Source organism: Rana temporaria, chromosome 2 (assembly GCF_905171775.1).
Source record: "Rana temporaria chromosome 2, aRanTem1.1, whole genome shotgun sequence".
Lineage (NCBI taxonomy): Eukaryota > Metazoa > Chordata > Amphibia > Anura > Ranidae > Rana > Rana temporaria.
In genome coordinates this window covers 347,670,252-347,687,885 of record NC_053490.1, presented here as the reverse complement: position 1 = coordinate 347,687,885, position 17,634 = coordinate 347,670,252, and the positions used below count along the sequence as shown (strand labels likewise).

The 17,634-nt window shown below is 45.6% G+C and overlaps 1 protein-coding gene and 1 long non-coding RNA gene across 2 annotated transcripts in view; both read right to left on the bottom strand.

Moving 5' to 3' along the window:
- PIK3C2B (phosphatidylinositol-4-phosphate 3-kinase catalytic subunit type 2 beta) overlaps positions 1-17,634 on the bottom strand; it is a 1,746,470-nt gene that overhangs the window by 719,977 nt on the left and 1,008,859 nt on the right.
- LOC120928437 lies at positions 9,899-11,412 on the bottom strand. Its single transcript, XR_005747186.1, has 3 exons — positions 10,598-11,412; positions 10,232-10,413; positions 9,899-10,140 (listed from the first exon to the last, which is right to left on the bottom strand). It is a non-coding gene; the product is annotated as an uncharacterized LOC120928437 (long non-coding RNA).

Below are 17,634 nucleotides of genomic sequence, written 5' to 3'. Positions count from 1 at the left end.
CGAGGCAATCAACCCTCCTGATTGGTTGCCAAGGAGAAGTATCCACACGACCCTGATTCTACTGCTGCCCCCTACCTTCTGGGGGTGACTGTAGTCCCCAGACAGGAGGATAGGTACACAGCACAGCCAGGGCTGGAACAGAGGCCTCAAATTTAAAAGTAGCCAGGCACTACACACCTGCAGCCCATTAAAGTGTTACTAGACCCAGGATATCTGGTCTCCCACAGTACACAGAGTATGGAAATGCAATTATGTTAGTAAATATAAACTGATAAATACCTTTTCTCATCAGCATTACATAGCAGTCTTGTGACTTCTATCAGTGTTCAGCCCAGCACTGGTTAAAGCTTGTAGGATGAGTTTTTATACTCCTCTGAATGTCCTATGAGACTGTATGACCCCTGACCCTCTTGTCTGGACAGTGCTGATTGGGCATGTGCTGATCACATGCAAAAAAAAACTCTCTTGCAATGTACATCAAAAAGGGAAAATGTGCACAGTGCCTCCAAGGCTCTGTACTATCAGCAGATGGATTGGGGACGGGATGGGGAGGATCAGAGAAAACAGGATCAAACGGCCTTTTTACACAATGCAGATGATTAACCCCTTAGGTTCCACAATGAGTATAACAAGCATGCTTTAATGCATATACAGACTGATTTTACTTGGGTGAGTTTAATTACAGTTTAAGTGCTCACATACTTTCCTGACCGTGCACAATTCTCTGGATACATTGTCTCATATGCTGCCCTTTTTATTGCTTGTTCTTAATTTGGGCTGTTCAAGTTGCTCATGTACTGTCCATCTGCTGGTCAACTTTTTAATTTTCTTTCTGGATAAAACTTGCTTTTTCTCTCCCAATATGGACCCATTCAATCTACTTACTGAGCAGTCGGTGAAAAAAATGTTTTGATGCAGTGTCTCAGATGCTGCACTCTAATTTTTTATAGCTTCCTTATTTGGGCTTATTGTATTAATCTCAATGTCTAATTAAACATACCTGAGGGCTATAGCTTAAAAGTTTTTGAAAGAATCATAAATAAGGGGTATGGGAGGAGGGTTGTGTGTGGTGGTGAAATTTTGATCTTTTTTTTTCCTTTCTTTTTAAGACAACTAAGTGTGGTGCTGTGAAAAAATAAAATAACATAAAAAACACAAGGAAAAATGAATCAAACTACACCAAACTGTTGTGCCAATTACTTTTTTTTTTTTTTTTACAAAGCTGCTCTACCTGCAATTATTTTTAAGATGGCATCTGCCAATGGCTTTTAGATCTGTTGCTGCTGCTACTTCTGTCTGTCAAAATAGGCTTAGGTTTCCTACACCCCCAACATTTCCTATACTGCTGGTTAGCTTAAAGGGGAGGTTCACCCTATAAAACATTTCTAACACTACATCCAGCCCAGTTCTGCAAATAAAATTACACTGACCTTTTTTTTTTTTCGCCATAGATAGCGTTTAGCCTTAGAATTCACCGCGGCTTCCGGGTAGGGAATCCCGTGGGAGTGGGCGTTCCTATTGACATGCCAATTGATTGACATGCTACACGACGGCGCACACAGCGCGTCACAACTTCCCGAAAGAAGCTCGGGTCGGCTCGGCTCTATTCGGCACGTCATGACGCATGTCGGGAAGTCATGACGCGCTGTGTGCGCCGTCATTTAGCATGTCAATCAATTGGCTTGTCAATAGGAACGCCCACTTCCGCGGGATTCCCTACCCGGAAGCCGCAGTGAATTCTAAGGCTAAACGGTATCTACGGCAAAAAAAAAAAAAAAAAAGGTCAGTGTAATTTTATATGCAGAACTGGGCTGGATGTAGTGTTAGAATTTTTATATAGGGTGAACCTCCCCTTTAATGTCAGTAAATCTCATGTTCTGTTACATGGGATTTAAAGAAATGTTTCCTATTTTGCATTTACTTGCTAAGCCAGCAAGTGAAGATTTAGGTTCATTTTTACATTCCCTTTGCTCATTAGTAGGAAACACAGCCTGTTTACAGAACACAATAGCTCTGGTTGCAACGTACATAACAAAAAGTAATTAAAATAGCTCCGTTTAGGTTTTATTCAGAAAAGGCCAACACAAAGCAAGCAGTGTTTATTGTGCTGTCCTATTATCAACCCATGTGATGCAATGTGGTGGATCCTCTTTGTCACTGGAGGGTGACAGATGACTTACAGGCAGAACAAAACACATGAACAAAATGACAAAGCAGGAGCGAGGTCAGGCAAGCAAGCATTGCTAGGGAGGTCAGGCAGGCAAGCATTTCTAGGGAACAAAAGTTTTCGAAAGTAAGAGATGGCAAAGGGCTAAAGCAGTAACTGAGGACAAAGTTTAAGATACCACTTCCACACAGCACTAATGTACTAACCAAATTATCTAAAGTCTATTTAAGGGAAATTACTTATCCTACATAGAATATACAGATACCTACAGGGGTTGTTTTGGCCATTGTTTTTATAACAGTATAGGAGGGTGGGACTTTAAATGAATCATGCGGTTGCAAATACAAATAAATTGGTCAATAGTATTGCACGATGGATAAAAAGAAGTGCAGCGCTTGTATCATAAACATGTAGCAATATTCCTATCTCTATAAAGTGCAAATGTGCAGAGAAATATAACTACTTAGAATGAAATATGCATATAACAATTACTGTGTAAACAAACCATGTGTCATATAATAAGATGCAGCAATAAAGTGCAATAATAAAACGTGACATATGTTATAAAAAGTGACTAAAACTCCAGTGACCCCTCTTACTCAGGAGGTGTTGATCTTAAAAACTAGATTTCTGGCTAAGGGATATGACAGTAATAGCAGAAGTGGCAAATAGGGACCATCAGGAGTTACTATAATATAAACCTCCACGAGTGGAAAGTACAGAAAACTATGGTGTAGCTTTTATTACAACCTTCTCCAGTCAACATTGGGCCATCAAAAGGATCCTAAAAGGCATTGGCCAGTCATTAAAAATAATCGGGTTCTGGGCTCTCTTTTATCTGACAGACCTAATGTCATGACAGACCTAGTTTTTAGAGGGGCTATGAACTTGAGGAATACAATAGCACCGAATGTCCCAGACCCACCCAAGAGACCCACTTTCTTTGGTGATTTGAAGGGTTTTTACCCCTGTGGTAAATGTCGAGCTTGCAAATTAAATACCCAGCGGGGCAAAAGGATTACCGAGTTCAGCTCAACAGGCACAGGGCTCACTTACCCAATCCAAACGTTTATTACATGTTCAACAAAGTGTGTAGTTTACCTTCTCAGGTGTCCTTGTGGCCTAGAATATGTGGGATGCACTGTTAAAATGTTACACATAAGGCTTAGTGAACATATAACCAACATATGCAAGGGCTTTGATAAGCATAAGGTCTCCAAACATTATGACTTGGTGCACAATTGTGACTCTAGGGGGACTTCCTTCCTTGCCATTGAGAAATATGTTCCCCACTGTTGTGGAAGTATTGAGAAGCAGAACATCTCAAGAACTGAAACCAACTGGATACATAAATTGGGGTCCCATGTCCCTGGTTGCTTGAATGTGGAGTGGGACATCAACTGTTTTATCAATAACAGTTGAAGTCCCCCTCCTATATGTTTAGCATAGTGTAGTTTATTTCCAGAACACAAATATGTTTTCTCTTTCGTTCATTGACGGACACAGCAACTTAAATCTTGACCTTAGGGTTATATTGCCACCTTCAGGAGAAAACTAGGCAGAACATGTTAAAACAGAAAAACTGCACAGTTCCACCCAGGGGGCGGTCCTACTGGCTATAACCCCTCACACTGCATCCAGCAGGTCCGTTTTTTGGGAACCATTGGTCCTGGAGATTTTTTTGGAGATTGTTTTCTTTTATTCTGATTTCTTATTCCTGTGATCTACTATCAACAGCCGGGCAGGGTGACAGGCAGGATAATATAGATCCTGGTAGTCTCCCCCACGACAGACCCCGTTTGATCCAAGGGTGGCCGGCAAGCTATATGCTCTGGGGCACACATATGACCAGGCTACTGCTGTCCGTATTACAGTGTGTCGTGGCCGACAGCGGGGGGATGGGTCTGTCCGGAATGCGTCCAGCAGTCCCCACAGGAGGGGTAAGTATGGTTCCACTTGTCTTGGCAGGATGGAGCAGCTGGTCATTCCCTGGGAGGTCAAATTTGGGGTCTCCTCCTCTTCTCTTTCTGTCCTTTTCCCTCCTCCCCATGCTTAGGCCGCTGCGCTACTAAACGGGGGTCTTCCGGGGGCTCCGTATCCGGTGGGGGGGCTGCGCTGGGTGCTAGGGGTCCGCTGTCTCTTCCTTGTGTTTTTAGTGTGCACCTTGTTGGAGGCCTCCTGTGTTTTTTTTTAGGAGGTTCGGTGGCCATTTTCCTGTAGTTTTAGTCAGGAAGTCCGGCGGCCATTTTCCCGTAGTTTTCACCTTAGTTTTGGCTTCTAGCCCTGGTTTCTCCTTCTAAAACCACGCAAATTGCACAGAACACCTCGTAAGGGAGGGCGGACGACAATAGAACAGTACAACACGGCCCTCAGTCTGTTCCAGCTAGGAGGGTGGACTTTTGGTGAAACTGGCCTGCGGTCCCTACCGGGTGTCAGGTGAGCGTGGGTCAGAATGGCGTCAGAAGCTGGCACTTCCCCAGACATACCAGTGGTGGCAACCGGTTCCCCTGAACTTGTGGTGCCTATGGACGATTTGTCGGCAATCCTGGAGTCTTTCGTTGCCCCCTCCCCCCACCGTCTTCTGGGGAAAGCTCTGATTCTGACTCGGGCCTGGTTGTGGCACACGGCCCCTGTTCCGACGTGTCAGAGGATGCGGACCAGGACCATTCACACAGTGAGGATGAGTCTGTGTCTGGGTCAGCACAGGAAAGAGCACTTGTAGGAGCACTTATCACAGTAGTGCGGGATACCCTAAAGATAGAGGGTACGGTGGGGACATCTACAGAGGTGCTGGTCCCTTTTTGGGTCCCACAATCCGGTCCGCATGGCTAAGGTGTTTCCCTAAACTTACTTTGATAAGTTTATTTACAAAGAATGGGAACAACCACAGCGGGCCTTTTCCGTCCCAATCGATAGGACCCCATCGATAGGAGGGCCAAGGCGGTAGCCCGGTCCCTGTTCACAGTGGTATCAGCATTGCGGTCAGTATTGACCACAGCCCTGGTGTCCCAAACGCTCACTGAATGGGCAAAAATGTTGCACAAGAGTTGGAAAAGCAACAGGCTTCCACCGGTCTGCATGGAACTGGCGGACCAGTTGGTGTATGGCCTTAAGTATGTCTGCGATGCAGCCTTGGATACGGCTCCTTTGCTTTCTAGAGCCTCAGTATCTGCTGTGGTGCTCCATCGCCTGATTTGGCTAAAAGTGCTGGTCTGCGGTCTAGCAGATTTACCCTTCCAGGGAAAGAGGCAATTTGGAGCCTCACTGGACGACATTATTAAGATTGTTACTGGGGGGAAAGAGTACCCTGCCACCACAATCTATAAAAGATAATGAGCCACTCCATGCAAGGAATTTTCTGGCATCCTTGGACATCAAGGACGCATACTTGCATGTTCCCATATGTGTCAGGCATCAGAAGTTTCTGCGCTTTGCGGTTGGGGACGAGCACTACCAATTTGTAGCTCTCCCCTTTGGCCTGGCGTCGGCACCAAGGGTTTTCACCAAGGTGCTCGCCCCGATTCTGGCCTTGCTGAGGCAGCAAAGAATTGCAATTGTGGGCTACCTGGATGACCTCCTTCTGAGAGTAGCTTCCGTCTCAGAATTAGAGGAGGATGTGGCGATCACCAGTCAGACTGTTCGGGAGTTTGGTTGGGTACTGAATCTCCAGAAGTCTGTGCTGGTAGTTTTTATCCCTTCAGACAAGCTACAGACTCTTCAGGCTGCGGTGAAGCTGTTGGCTTCCCGCTGTGGTTATCACTGTGCTTTTGCATGCGGGTCCTGGGTCTCATGGTGGCCACTTTCGAGGTGGTACTGTATGCTCAATTTCACACTCGAGTCTTGCAAAAGGAGATCATGTCCAAATGGGACAAGTCTCCGTTGTTTCTGGATTGTCAGATTCGTGTGAGCCACCTAGCCAGGGAACCCCTGGTCTTGCGGCGGAGGTCTCCGACCCTTCAGCCTGAGAGGTCATTCCCTCCTTTTCATTGGACAGTGATCACAACGGACGCCAGCATGTCCGGTTGGGGGAGGGTGTTTGGAGCGTTCAGTCGGAACAGGGTCGCTGGATGCAGCAGGAATCCCTGCCTGCCGATCAATGTGCTGGAACTGCGGGCGATTAGGCGGTGCCTCTCCACTTGGTCACGGAAGCTGCAGGGATGCCCAGTCAGGATCCAGTCAGACAACGCCACGGCAGTGACGTATGTCAACCATCAAGGAGGAACAAGGAGTTCGGCTGCAGCATTGGAGGTCGCTCACATCCTGAGGTGGGCAGAGAGGCGCGTGCTGGCTCTATCGGCCGTGTACATTCCGGGCGTAGAAAACTGGCAAGCAGACTACCTGAGTCGTCAGATGCTGAACCAAGGGGAATGGTCGCTACATCCGGATGTTTTGACTCCTTTGCCTGAGATGGGGCACGCCAGACGTGGACCTCCTGGCTTCTTGACCCAATCGGAAGGTATTGAGGTTTGTGGCCAGGTCCTAAGGTCCCTGGGCAAAAGCGGCAGATGCGTTGGTAGCCCCATGTGGGCATTATCAGCTGATTTATGTCGTCCCCGCTAAAATTTCCCCTTGCCTGTTTCGCAGAGTGGAGACCGAGGGAATTCCGGTGATTCTAATGGCCCCAGACACTCTCTCAAAAGGTAGCCTTTCTGGTGGCTATAACATCTGCCAGGAGGGTTTCTGAGTTGGCGGCCTTGTCTTGCAAGTCTCCCTACTTGGTCCTCCACAAGGATGATGCCCCGTACACACCATCACTTTATGTGATGAAAAAAAATGACGTTTTTAAAAATGTCACTTTAATTGACCGTGTGTGGGGGGAAACGTCGTTTTATGTCTTGTAAAAAACGAACAAAAAAAATTGAAGCATGCTTCAATTTTATGTGTCGTTTTTCAAAACGTCAACTTTTACTTCACAGAAATTGACCGTGTGTAGCAAAAAACGTTGTTTAAAACAACGTTTTTTCACCCGCGCATGCCCAGAAGCTACTTATGAAGCGAGCTTCAATGGAAAAACGTGGTGAACGTAACCTCGCTTTGCTAGAACATTGTGAGAAAAACGATGGTGTGTAGGCAACTTCGTCTTTGAAAATTGAAGTTTCAAAAACGTAATTTTTTACTTCACAGAAAATTACGTTTTTTTTCATCACATAAAGTGATGGTGTGTACGGGGCATTAGGTGGTGCTGCGCCCGCAGCCTTCATTTCTTCCTAAGGTTGTTTTGGCATGTTGTCTATATAATTACATGGTGCTTCTGTCCTTGTGTCCTTGGCCATTGCACCCGAAACAGGTTGCTTTACATTTCTTGGACGTGGTCGCACCAGAAGGAGGTTGCTTTACATTCCTTGGACGTGGTCGGGGGTCTGCAGGTGTATCTGTCTGCTATGGCTCCGTTTCGGAGGTCAGACTTCAGAGAAAAGGAATTTACAGTGAGTACAAACATCCTATTTTCTCTTTTGTCCATGGACGGACACAGCTTCCTTAAATCTTGACATTAGGGACGTCCCCAAGCAGTGTCAACAAACCGAGGGGTGGGAAGAGCAATCAAACTTCACCCCAAAACAAACAGAGCTCCTCAACGGAGGAGATGCACCTTAAATAGCCGCCTGCAAAACCTTGCGGCCAAAACACGCATCCGCAGATGCATGCACGTCAACCTTGTAAAACTAAGTGAAAGTGTGAACGGACGACCAGGTCGCCGCCTTAAACACCTGGGAAGCTGACGCTTGATGTCGGAAAGTCTAGGAGGCACCAATTGCCCTCATCAAATGTGCCGTGACAGGAAAGGGAGGTGCTTGCCGTTTTAAGGCATAAGCCTGGATCACGATCTGTCTAATCCACGAGAAATAGTGGGCTGATGAGACAGACAGGCCTTTCTTCGAACCAGCTACCGACACAAACAGTGAGTCTGACCTCCGAAACTGAGCCGTAGCAGGCAGATACACCCGCAGAGCACGTACCACGTCCAAGGAATGTAACGCAACCTCTTTGGGATGCGATGGCCTAGGACACAAGGATGGAAGTACAATGTCCTCATTTAGATGAAAAGCCGAAACCACCTTCGGAAGAAAAGAAAGCTGCGGGCGTAGCACCGCTTTAACCTTATGGAGAATCAAGTAGGGGGACTTGCAAGACAAGGCCGCCAATTCAGAAACCCTCCTAACTGATGTAATAGCCACCAGAAAGGCAACATTCTGAGAGTGTGTCAAAAGAGGAATCACTCTGATGTTCTCAAAAGGAGGTTTCTGAAGTACCGAAAGCACCAGATTCAAATCCCACGGAGGTAGCGGTGGTCGAACCAGAGGAGCCATGTGTCAGACCCCTTGCACAAACATACTCACCAGTGAATGAGCCGCTAAGGGTCGTTGAAAGAAAATAGCCAAGGCTGATATCTGCCCCTTAATGGTGCAAGATTTTGATCCACCCCACACTGTAAGAACAGCAAAATACTGGAAACCGAATATGTCCGTGGACGCCACCCCATCCCCTCACATATAGAGATGTAGGCCTTCCATGTGCAATTATAGATCTTCCGAGGAGAAGAATTTTGTGCCCTCAACATGGTGGAAATAACTGAATCGGACAGTCCTCGGTCCCATAGTACCTGACTTTCAACAGCCATGCCATTAAAGCGGGAGTTCGCCCGAAAACAAAAAATTAACATTAGATTTAGGCTAATTAAGGGGAGCAGAAACGGGTATTTTTTTTTAAATCAATGCCGTACTTACTGTTTTAGAGATCGATGTTCTCCCGCCGCTTCCGGGTATGATCTTCGGGACTGGGCGTTCCTATTTGATTGACAGCCTTCCGACGGTCGCATACAGCGTGTCACCAGGTGCCGAAAGAAGCCGAAGGTCGGTGCGGCTCTATATTGCGCCTGCGCACCGACGTTTGGCTACTTTCGGAAACTCGTGACCCGCTGGATGCGACCGTCGGAAGCTTGTCGGAAGCCTGTCAATCAAATAGGAACGCTCAGTCCCGCAGCCCATACCCGGAAGCGGCGGGAGAACATCTATCTCTACAACGGTAAGTACGGCATTGATTTTAAAAAAAATACCCGTTTCTGCTCCCCTTAATTAGCCTAAATCTAATGTTAAAAATGTATATTTTGGGTGAACCTCCACTTTAAAGCCAGCGACTGTAAAGCAGGATGAAGTATAGGACCCTGAGACAGAAGGTCCTCTCGCATCGGCAGCCGCCAAGGGACATCCGCCACCAGGCGCACTAGGTTGGCGTACCAGGGATGCTGAGGCCAATCTGGGACAATTAGAATCACCGGAATCCCCTCTGTCTCCACTCCGAGGAAGAAGTTTCAGTGGAAGGAAGGCATAAATTAGCCGATACTGTCCCCATGGAGCCATTAACGCATCCGTCGTGTCCGCCCAGGGATCTTTGGACCTGGCCACAAATCAATAACTTTTGATTCAGTCGAGAAGCCAGGAGATCCACGTCTGGCGTGGACCATTTCAGGCAAAGGAGTCGAAACACATCCGGGTGTAGCGACCATTCTCCTTGGTCCAACATCTGACGACTCGGGTAGTCCGCTTGACAGTTTTATATATAAAGTGGGCGGGGGGAGGGTTGGTTGGGACTTTAAATGAGGTAATGGGTCAATTACCTCCATCCCTAATTAGGTATAGAAAAAAGAAACAAGTGCGGGACTTTAAATGAAGCATGTGCGGGAAACTGTTTGCAATAAATGGGGAGAATGAATCAAAGATAATGAATCTGGAATAGGGTTAAATATTTTATTACTTTCACATAATGCACCATCCATGACTATTTTGCACTATTGAAGAAATAGATAAACATATATGTTTCACAGATTAGTTGGGGGACAAGGTACGTGGGCAGTGACCCAAATATATAAATGCAATGAGTACATCAAGCTGTACTATATTATTGAGATATAGAGCTCTACGCGTTTCGCGACTGTTGGTCGCTCATCAGGAGCAGGCATGCATTACATTGGTTATCTGGAACGACATAAGCACATAGCTGGTTAAACGGGGCATCCAACATTTGAGGGGGCTGAGGACTCATCAAAAAGCCCCAGATGGTACTCACCAGGTTGCCGATTGCCGCTGGCACTAGAGTGAAGCTCCGGATGGATCCCAGGATGGGGTGGTCACTGCCGGGGACTAGGGCTGGAGAATGAGGGGTGCAGGGCCCATCAGGAGAGCACACCCAGGTGGCACCGGCATGAGGCATGGTGTATTGAATGCACTGTGGTCGGTAAGGAATGATGGCTGTATTGGAAATAAATGAAGAATGTATTATGTTTGAATGGGATATGGAGATATGATGAAAAGGAAAAGGGGGGGAGGAGAACAAGCAAAGGAGAAGGAAAAAAGAGAAATGGGAATATAAAGATAGTAAAGTGAGGTGAAGGTACTGGGTGTGGTGAGGTATAGGAGAGAGGAAGAGGATCACCTGTGAGTTCCGAGTGTGCTGCATGGAGTGATGACATGTGAAGAGCCAAATTCCTGTACCTGCCATAGGTGACACAATCTTATAGGGACCACCCCCCCAATGTTACCCGCCCAGAGACACGCATACGAGGGGGAGGAGAAGGGAGGCGCCTGCATTGGTGCGGGGTAACCGCCCAATGATGCGGCGCCGTTTGACTCCTGTAACCCCTCGTGGATGGTATACCAATACACTGCACGGAGACCTAGTTCCGTGTCAGGTGATGGAGGCGTGCATCTTCGGAGCACAGGACGGAGAGCGTGTGCAGTGAGTGTTGCTGCCCCCGGATAGGACCACACCCCACAGGGGGCCGGAGGTAACAACACCCTTAGCCAGACAGCGCCAGGGAACATGTGAACAGATGTGGAATAGCCCAAAATACCCAGCCGTGCTCAAAATGTGACAGATACTAATGAAACAGTTGTAAGCACATTGCTGCTAGCACTTAGAAAAACAACAATAATGCAGTACTGGATATTGACACAAAATAGACAAAAATGTAGTCCCGTAAAATACATGCTTCCATCCCTCCAGCCGCCAAGGGACATCCGCCACCAGGCGCACTAGGTTGGCGTACCAGGGACGCTGAGGCCAATCTGGGGCAATTAGAATCACCGGAATCCCCTCTGTCTCTACTCCGAGGAAGAAGTTTCAGTGGGAGGAAGGCATAAATTAGCCGATACTGTCCCCATGGAGCCATTAACGCATCCGTCGCGTCCGCCCAGGGATCTTTGGACCTGGCCACAAACCTCAATACCTTTTGATTGAGTCGAGAAGCCAGGAGATCCACGTCTGGCGTGGACCATTTCAGTCAAAGGAGTCGAAACACATCCGGGTGTAGCGACCATTCTCCTTGGTCCAGCATCTGACGACTTGGGTAGTCCGCTTGACAGTTTTCTACACCCAAAATGTATACGGCCAATGGAGCCGGCATGCTCCGTTCTGCCCACCGCAGGATGTGAGCGACTTCCGATGCTGCAGCCAAGCTTCTTGTTCCTCCTTGATGGTTGACATACGCCACCGCCGTGGCGTTGTCCGACTGGATTGATCTGCAGCCTATGTGACCATGTGGAGAGGCACTGCCTGATCGCCCGAAGTTCCAGCACATTGATCGGCAGGCGGGATTCTTCCTGCATCCAGCGAACCTGTGTCGACTGAACACTCCAAACTCCCCCCCCCCCAGCCGGTCAGGCTGGCGTCCGTCTTGATCACCGTCCAGTGAAATGTAAAGAATGACTTTCCGGACCGGAGGCCCGGAGATCTCAGCCACCAAACCAGGAAAGTCCTGACTAGTTGGCTCACCCGGATTTGATAATCCAGGGACAACAGAGACTTGTCCCACTTGGACAGGATCTCCTTCTGCAAGACTCAAGTGTGGAATTGAGCATACAGTACCGCCTCGAAGGAGGCTACCATGAGACCCAGGACTCGCATGCAAAAGCGTAGTGACGACCACCTGCAAAATGCCAACAGCTATACTGTCACCTAAAGAGTCCGCAATTTTTCCAAAGGGAGAAAAACTCTTGCCTCTGAAGAGTCCAGAACCAAGCCCAGGTATTCCAGGCGCTGAGTCGGCACCAACACCGACTTCTGGAGGTTCAGTACCCAACCAAATTCTTGAAGGGTCTGACAGGCATCGCCACATCCTCCTTTAATTCTGAGTCTGAAGCTGCTCTCAGAAGGAGGTTGTCCAGGTAGCCCACAATAGCGATTCCTCGCTTTCTCAGCAGAGCCAGAATCGGGGTGAGCACCTTGGTGAAAACCCTTAGTGCCGACGCCAGGCCAAAAGGGAGAGCTACAAATTGGTAGTGATTGTCCCTGACTGCAAAGCACAAAAATCTTTGATGCCCGACATATATGGGGACATGCAAGTATGCGTCCTTGATTTTGAGGATGCCAGAAAATCCCCCGGATGAAGTGAAGCGACCACAGAGCGAACTGATTCCACCCTGAACCTCCATACTTTTACAAAGGAGATGAGGGCCTTAAGGTCCAGGATTGGACGGACCCCCCATCCTTCTTTGGGACTGCAAACAGATTGGAGTAGAATCCCTGAAACCTTTCCGGCAGCGGCACATGTACTATTACCCCGCGCGTCAGCAGGTCCTGTACTGCCCCAAACAGGGCGAGAAAGGGGAACTGCCACTCTAGGTGAGTGCACTCAGCAATCAGTGTCCTCTCAGAAGCGTGGGTGCTGGCAATGCACAAAGCGAAGACCGGAGAAAAGACTGGACAGCCGCACTTCCACAAAATTCTTAAAAAGTTGCTTTTAATTGTAAAACATGGAAACAGCACTACAAGTCACAGCAGACAGTGGGGTGGATAGCTGACGCGTCTCGCACTGGGGTATCAGCGCTTAGTCAAAGCTAAAACAAAAATGATACACAACTCAAATATATACACACCTAAACCAAACCTGAACCAGTCATGTGATCCGCCTTCACCTGTGGCCAACCATCGCTCATAAGAAGGGGTGGTGAAAAACAATCAATGGTAATCACCTAGGAAGCTGGATCACATCAGTGGTGAAATATAACACACATATATGTAAAAAGAACCCAAAGCTACAGTAAGCAATAAAGTGAAAGAAGTAAAAAAAACAGTGAACGAGCCAAATACAAGATGTGTATGGAACAGACACAAACCTTCAATTTAAGCAAAAAAAATATGAATAAAATCTAGTAACAATAAATTTACAAATATGACTAAAATACAATACGTGATACGGAGCAATATCGTTAAATGCAAATATAAGACCAGAGGGGAAGAGAGGAATAATGGAACTTAATAAACACCCCGTAGGGAATGGTCGTAATACAGCCAAAACAGATGGACAGGATCGTCGCTCGACGGGCCGTGGGAATACAGATTAAAGAGAAGGGCTCCCCAGCAGTGGGTAGAGGACGGACAATAACGAGTGGCGAGAACCCAGTCCGTAACCAATCCCCATTGAGGTCTATTATGACAGGGGTAGGACAGGAGAGCCATCCGTTGACAATGGGACAAAAGCAGCTACAAGACTCGAGGGAAAGAGGACATAAAGAAGATCCCAAGGCTAAGGGCCAAGTTAGCCCAGACGATCCAATTATCCCGGCTATTTTACGGACTCCCCCGAAAGCTGTAGGAGGGGAGGTAATGGACTTTGGTGAAGAAACCCCACAAAAAAGTTATACCGCAACCCTGGAGAATAATGAAGAGTCAGAAACAGACGTACAAAGATTGGAAACAGACCCGCAGGAAAGAAACCAAACAATGCAAGAGGAGACTATGCAATGTATTAATGTGGTGGAAAACGGAGGGGACTTGCAATCAAGGTTGGAAGGTCAGCCCTGTGGCCTAGAAAAAGACATGAGAGTTATAAGAGAACTTCTAAAAACACTCCCTACTAAGACTGATATTTTGCAATTGATAACAGCGGTAGAGCAGTCATGCCAGCAAGCAGTGGAGGGCTTAAGAGAGGAGATATGTGAGCTAGGGCACAGGGTAGAATCATTTGAGGTTGAACAGGATGCAATGACACAGGCAGTCGCAGATATACAGGAAACAGTGAAGCATCAAGAAGAGCTTTTAAGTTCTCTTAGGGACCAATTAGACGATCAAGAAAATAGGGATCGCAGGCAAAACATTCGTATAAAAGGACTACCAGAAACTTTTTTGGGCCCGGAATTACTTCCAACAGTGCAGGAGATATTTCACAGAATAATGGGAGAGGAGGCACTGGAAACCATAGAGGTGGATAGAATACATCGTATCCCATCATATGTTACCCCCAATGCTGAAAGACCAAGAGACATAATATGTAAATTACATAAATTTACTGTGAAAGAATCTATAATGAAAGCTGCTCGCACCAAAAAGGAAATTGTCCACGACGGAACACATATTTCACTGTATCCTGACTTATCATATCGAACTCTAATGCAAAGAAGGAGTGTCAGGCCAGTCTTGGAAGCCTTACGTGCGGTAGAAGTAAAATACAGATGGGGTTTTCCATTCAGTCTTACAGCTTCGCGAAACGGCAAGACAGCAACTCTTCGTACAAAGAATGACTTGCAGTCATTCACAGAAATATTAGAATTATCCCCAACAGATTTTGTGGACTGGAGAAGGAATAACATCGGAAATTATATAAAACGTCCAGAACCATGGAAACAAGTGCCTCTCAGGAAAAAAAAACACACAAAAATAAGAGTATAGCGGGAAGGAAAGGAAAAGGAGAGACTTATGGATAGTGGGAAGGGGGGCCCGGGTTGTTTTTGGAATACTCTTGGGGAGGGTTGGTAGGGTGGGGTGGTAAAAGGGTTGTGATCTTTCAATTTTTTATTTTTCTCTCTTCCTTTTTTTTTTTTTTTGCTTTGTAAAGAAGAGAAAGGGGAAAGAAAGATATTTTTAAACCTCCCTTTTTTTTTGGATATATAATACATTTTTGGTAGAAGTGAATGAAATAACATGCAAAGAAAAGGGCACATGGTCACTCAATGCACTGATGACACCCACTCCCCCCCCCCCTTTTTCGTTTTTCTTTGCTAGAAGGAGAAAGGAAAGGGGAATTTTTTTTTTTTTTAAATTTTTTTTTTTTTTTGGTAAAAGAAGAAAAAAGTAAAGGAAGGGAGGATATTTTTAAATCTCCTTTTTTTTTTTTTTTTTTTGGTATATATAATAAATTTTTGGTAGAAGTGAATGGAATAACATGCAAGAAAGGGGCACATGGTCACTTAAGGCACTGATGACACCCACTCTTTCTTCTTTATTTTTTTTTATTTTTTTGGCTTTGTTGGAAGGAGAAGGGAAGGGGGAAGGGGACATTCTTCAAACTTATTTTTTTTTCTTTTTTTGGTAAAAAAAGGAAGAAAGGAGGGAAGATATTTTTAAACTTCTTTTTTTGTTGTTGTTGTTTTGGCATATATAATATTTTTTTTGCAAGAAAAGGGCACATGGTCACTCAAGGCACTGATGACACCCACTTTTTTTTTTTTTTTGAGGTAGGAAGCCTTGCAAATTCCCCCCTCACGCGGTGGAATTCCCCTTTTTTCTTTTTTTTTTTTTAAGGGAAATAACACGCAAGAAAAAGACACATGGACACTGGAGGTACTGGCAAAAAAGAAAGAGAGAGAAAGTATTTTTTTTTTTTTTTTTTTTTTTTGGAGGTTGTAATTAATTTTTCATGTACTGATACAACTGTCTAGAATGGTATAAGGAAATGCTCTTCAGGACCCCCTAATCGGGAAAAATATTATATAAATGCCGGTATAATGATAGAAGACTGGAGAGGGGGGAAAAAGTATCATTAGAAGTATGGAGGGGGGGAGATTACCAACCCAATACCCACACCGAATGTAAACTAAGGGGTAGAAGACATAAGGGCCCCACCATGAAGTGGGTATGGGATAAAAAGGGGGGGAAAAAAAGGAATGGCCCAGGGGAGGGATAGGGAGGATGAGGTGATATCTTCACAAATAGACCCCGAGGGTAGGTACCTTTTCTTAAAAGCGAAATTGAACGGTTACTGCTATACATTTGCCTCAGTGTATGCCCCAAACACAGGCACGGCTAACTTCCTGATAAAAACCTTGAAATCACTAGAGAAGTATAGAGAAGGATTTCTGATTTTAGGGGGTGACATTAATTTAGTATTAAATCCAAGTATAGACACATCAACAGGCAAAACACCCATATCATTCAAGGCTCTAAAACACATAAAACAGCTTTTATGGACTGCCCACTTGGTAGATGGATGGCGAGCAACGCATGAGGGGATAAAAGACTATAGCTATTATTCCAAAATACACAATATGTACTCTCGTCTTGATCTTTTTTTCGTGGACCAGTTCTACCTAGAAAGGATCAGATCTTGTACGATAGAATCAATAACAATTTCAGATCATGCACCTGTCATTATGACCTTACATCCAGTATCATTGGGCCACTTGGAACGAACTTGGCAGTTAAATGAGACACTGTTAGACGACAGCCGCATTGTGGAAGATTTAACCATTAAAATCAAAACATATTTTGAAAGGAACGTGTCTGGGGAAACTTCTGAACAGGCTATTTGGGAGGCCCATAAGTCAGTGATCAGGGGGGAATTGATAGCATGGGGGGCAAGGAAAAAAAAAGAAAAACAAAAAGAAATAACAGATCTGCTGGAAGAAATAAATAAGATAGAGATAAAACATGGACCCAGCAGACGCTAAGAGGTTGGAAGAGGCACGAAGTAAACTGACACAGTGTCTAGATCAGAAAACCAGAAATAAATATAGATACTACGCACACCGTTTCTATGAACAGGGAAATAAATGTGGTCGCCTTTTAGCTAGACAACTTAAAAAACAACAAGATTCCAGACATGTTCATAATTTAACTATACAAAATAAAAAAATTGTAGAAACACAGGCAATTGCGGCAGAATTCCATAAATTCTACGAGAATTTATATAATATTCAACAGGTATCGACAAGCACCAAGAATGAATTCTGAGTGGGGGAGATTAGGGAATATATTGCGGACTTACCTTCACTGCCATCTGAAGCTACGGAGATGATAAACAGGCCGATCACAGTAGAAGAAGTGCATGGAGTAATAGCAAATTTGACAATAGGAAAAAGCCCAGGGCCAGATGGCTTTACAAATTTATATTATAAAAAAAATTCTGAAAACCTGGGTGCCCCAATATGTGATTACTTCAATTCGATTAACATTCTGAATCCACTTCCTCCAGAAGCACTATTGGCACACATTACAGTCCTCCCAAAACCAGGAAAAGATCCCCAACATTGTGCTAATTATAGACCAATTTCTCTGTTAAATTCTGATACAAAGTTATTATCAAAAATTGTGGCACTTAGACTACAGGATCATTTAGTGAAGCTAGTTAACCCTGATCAAACAGGCTTTATGAAGGGCCGTGAAGCTAGAGACAACACCATAAGAGCATTAAATGTCCTCCATTGGATGCAACACGGTCCGGACAAAGCCCCCAGAATAATATTATCTATGGATGC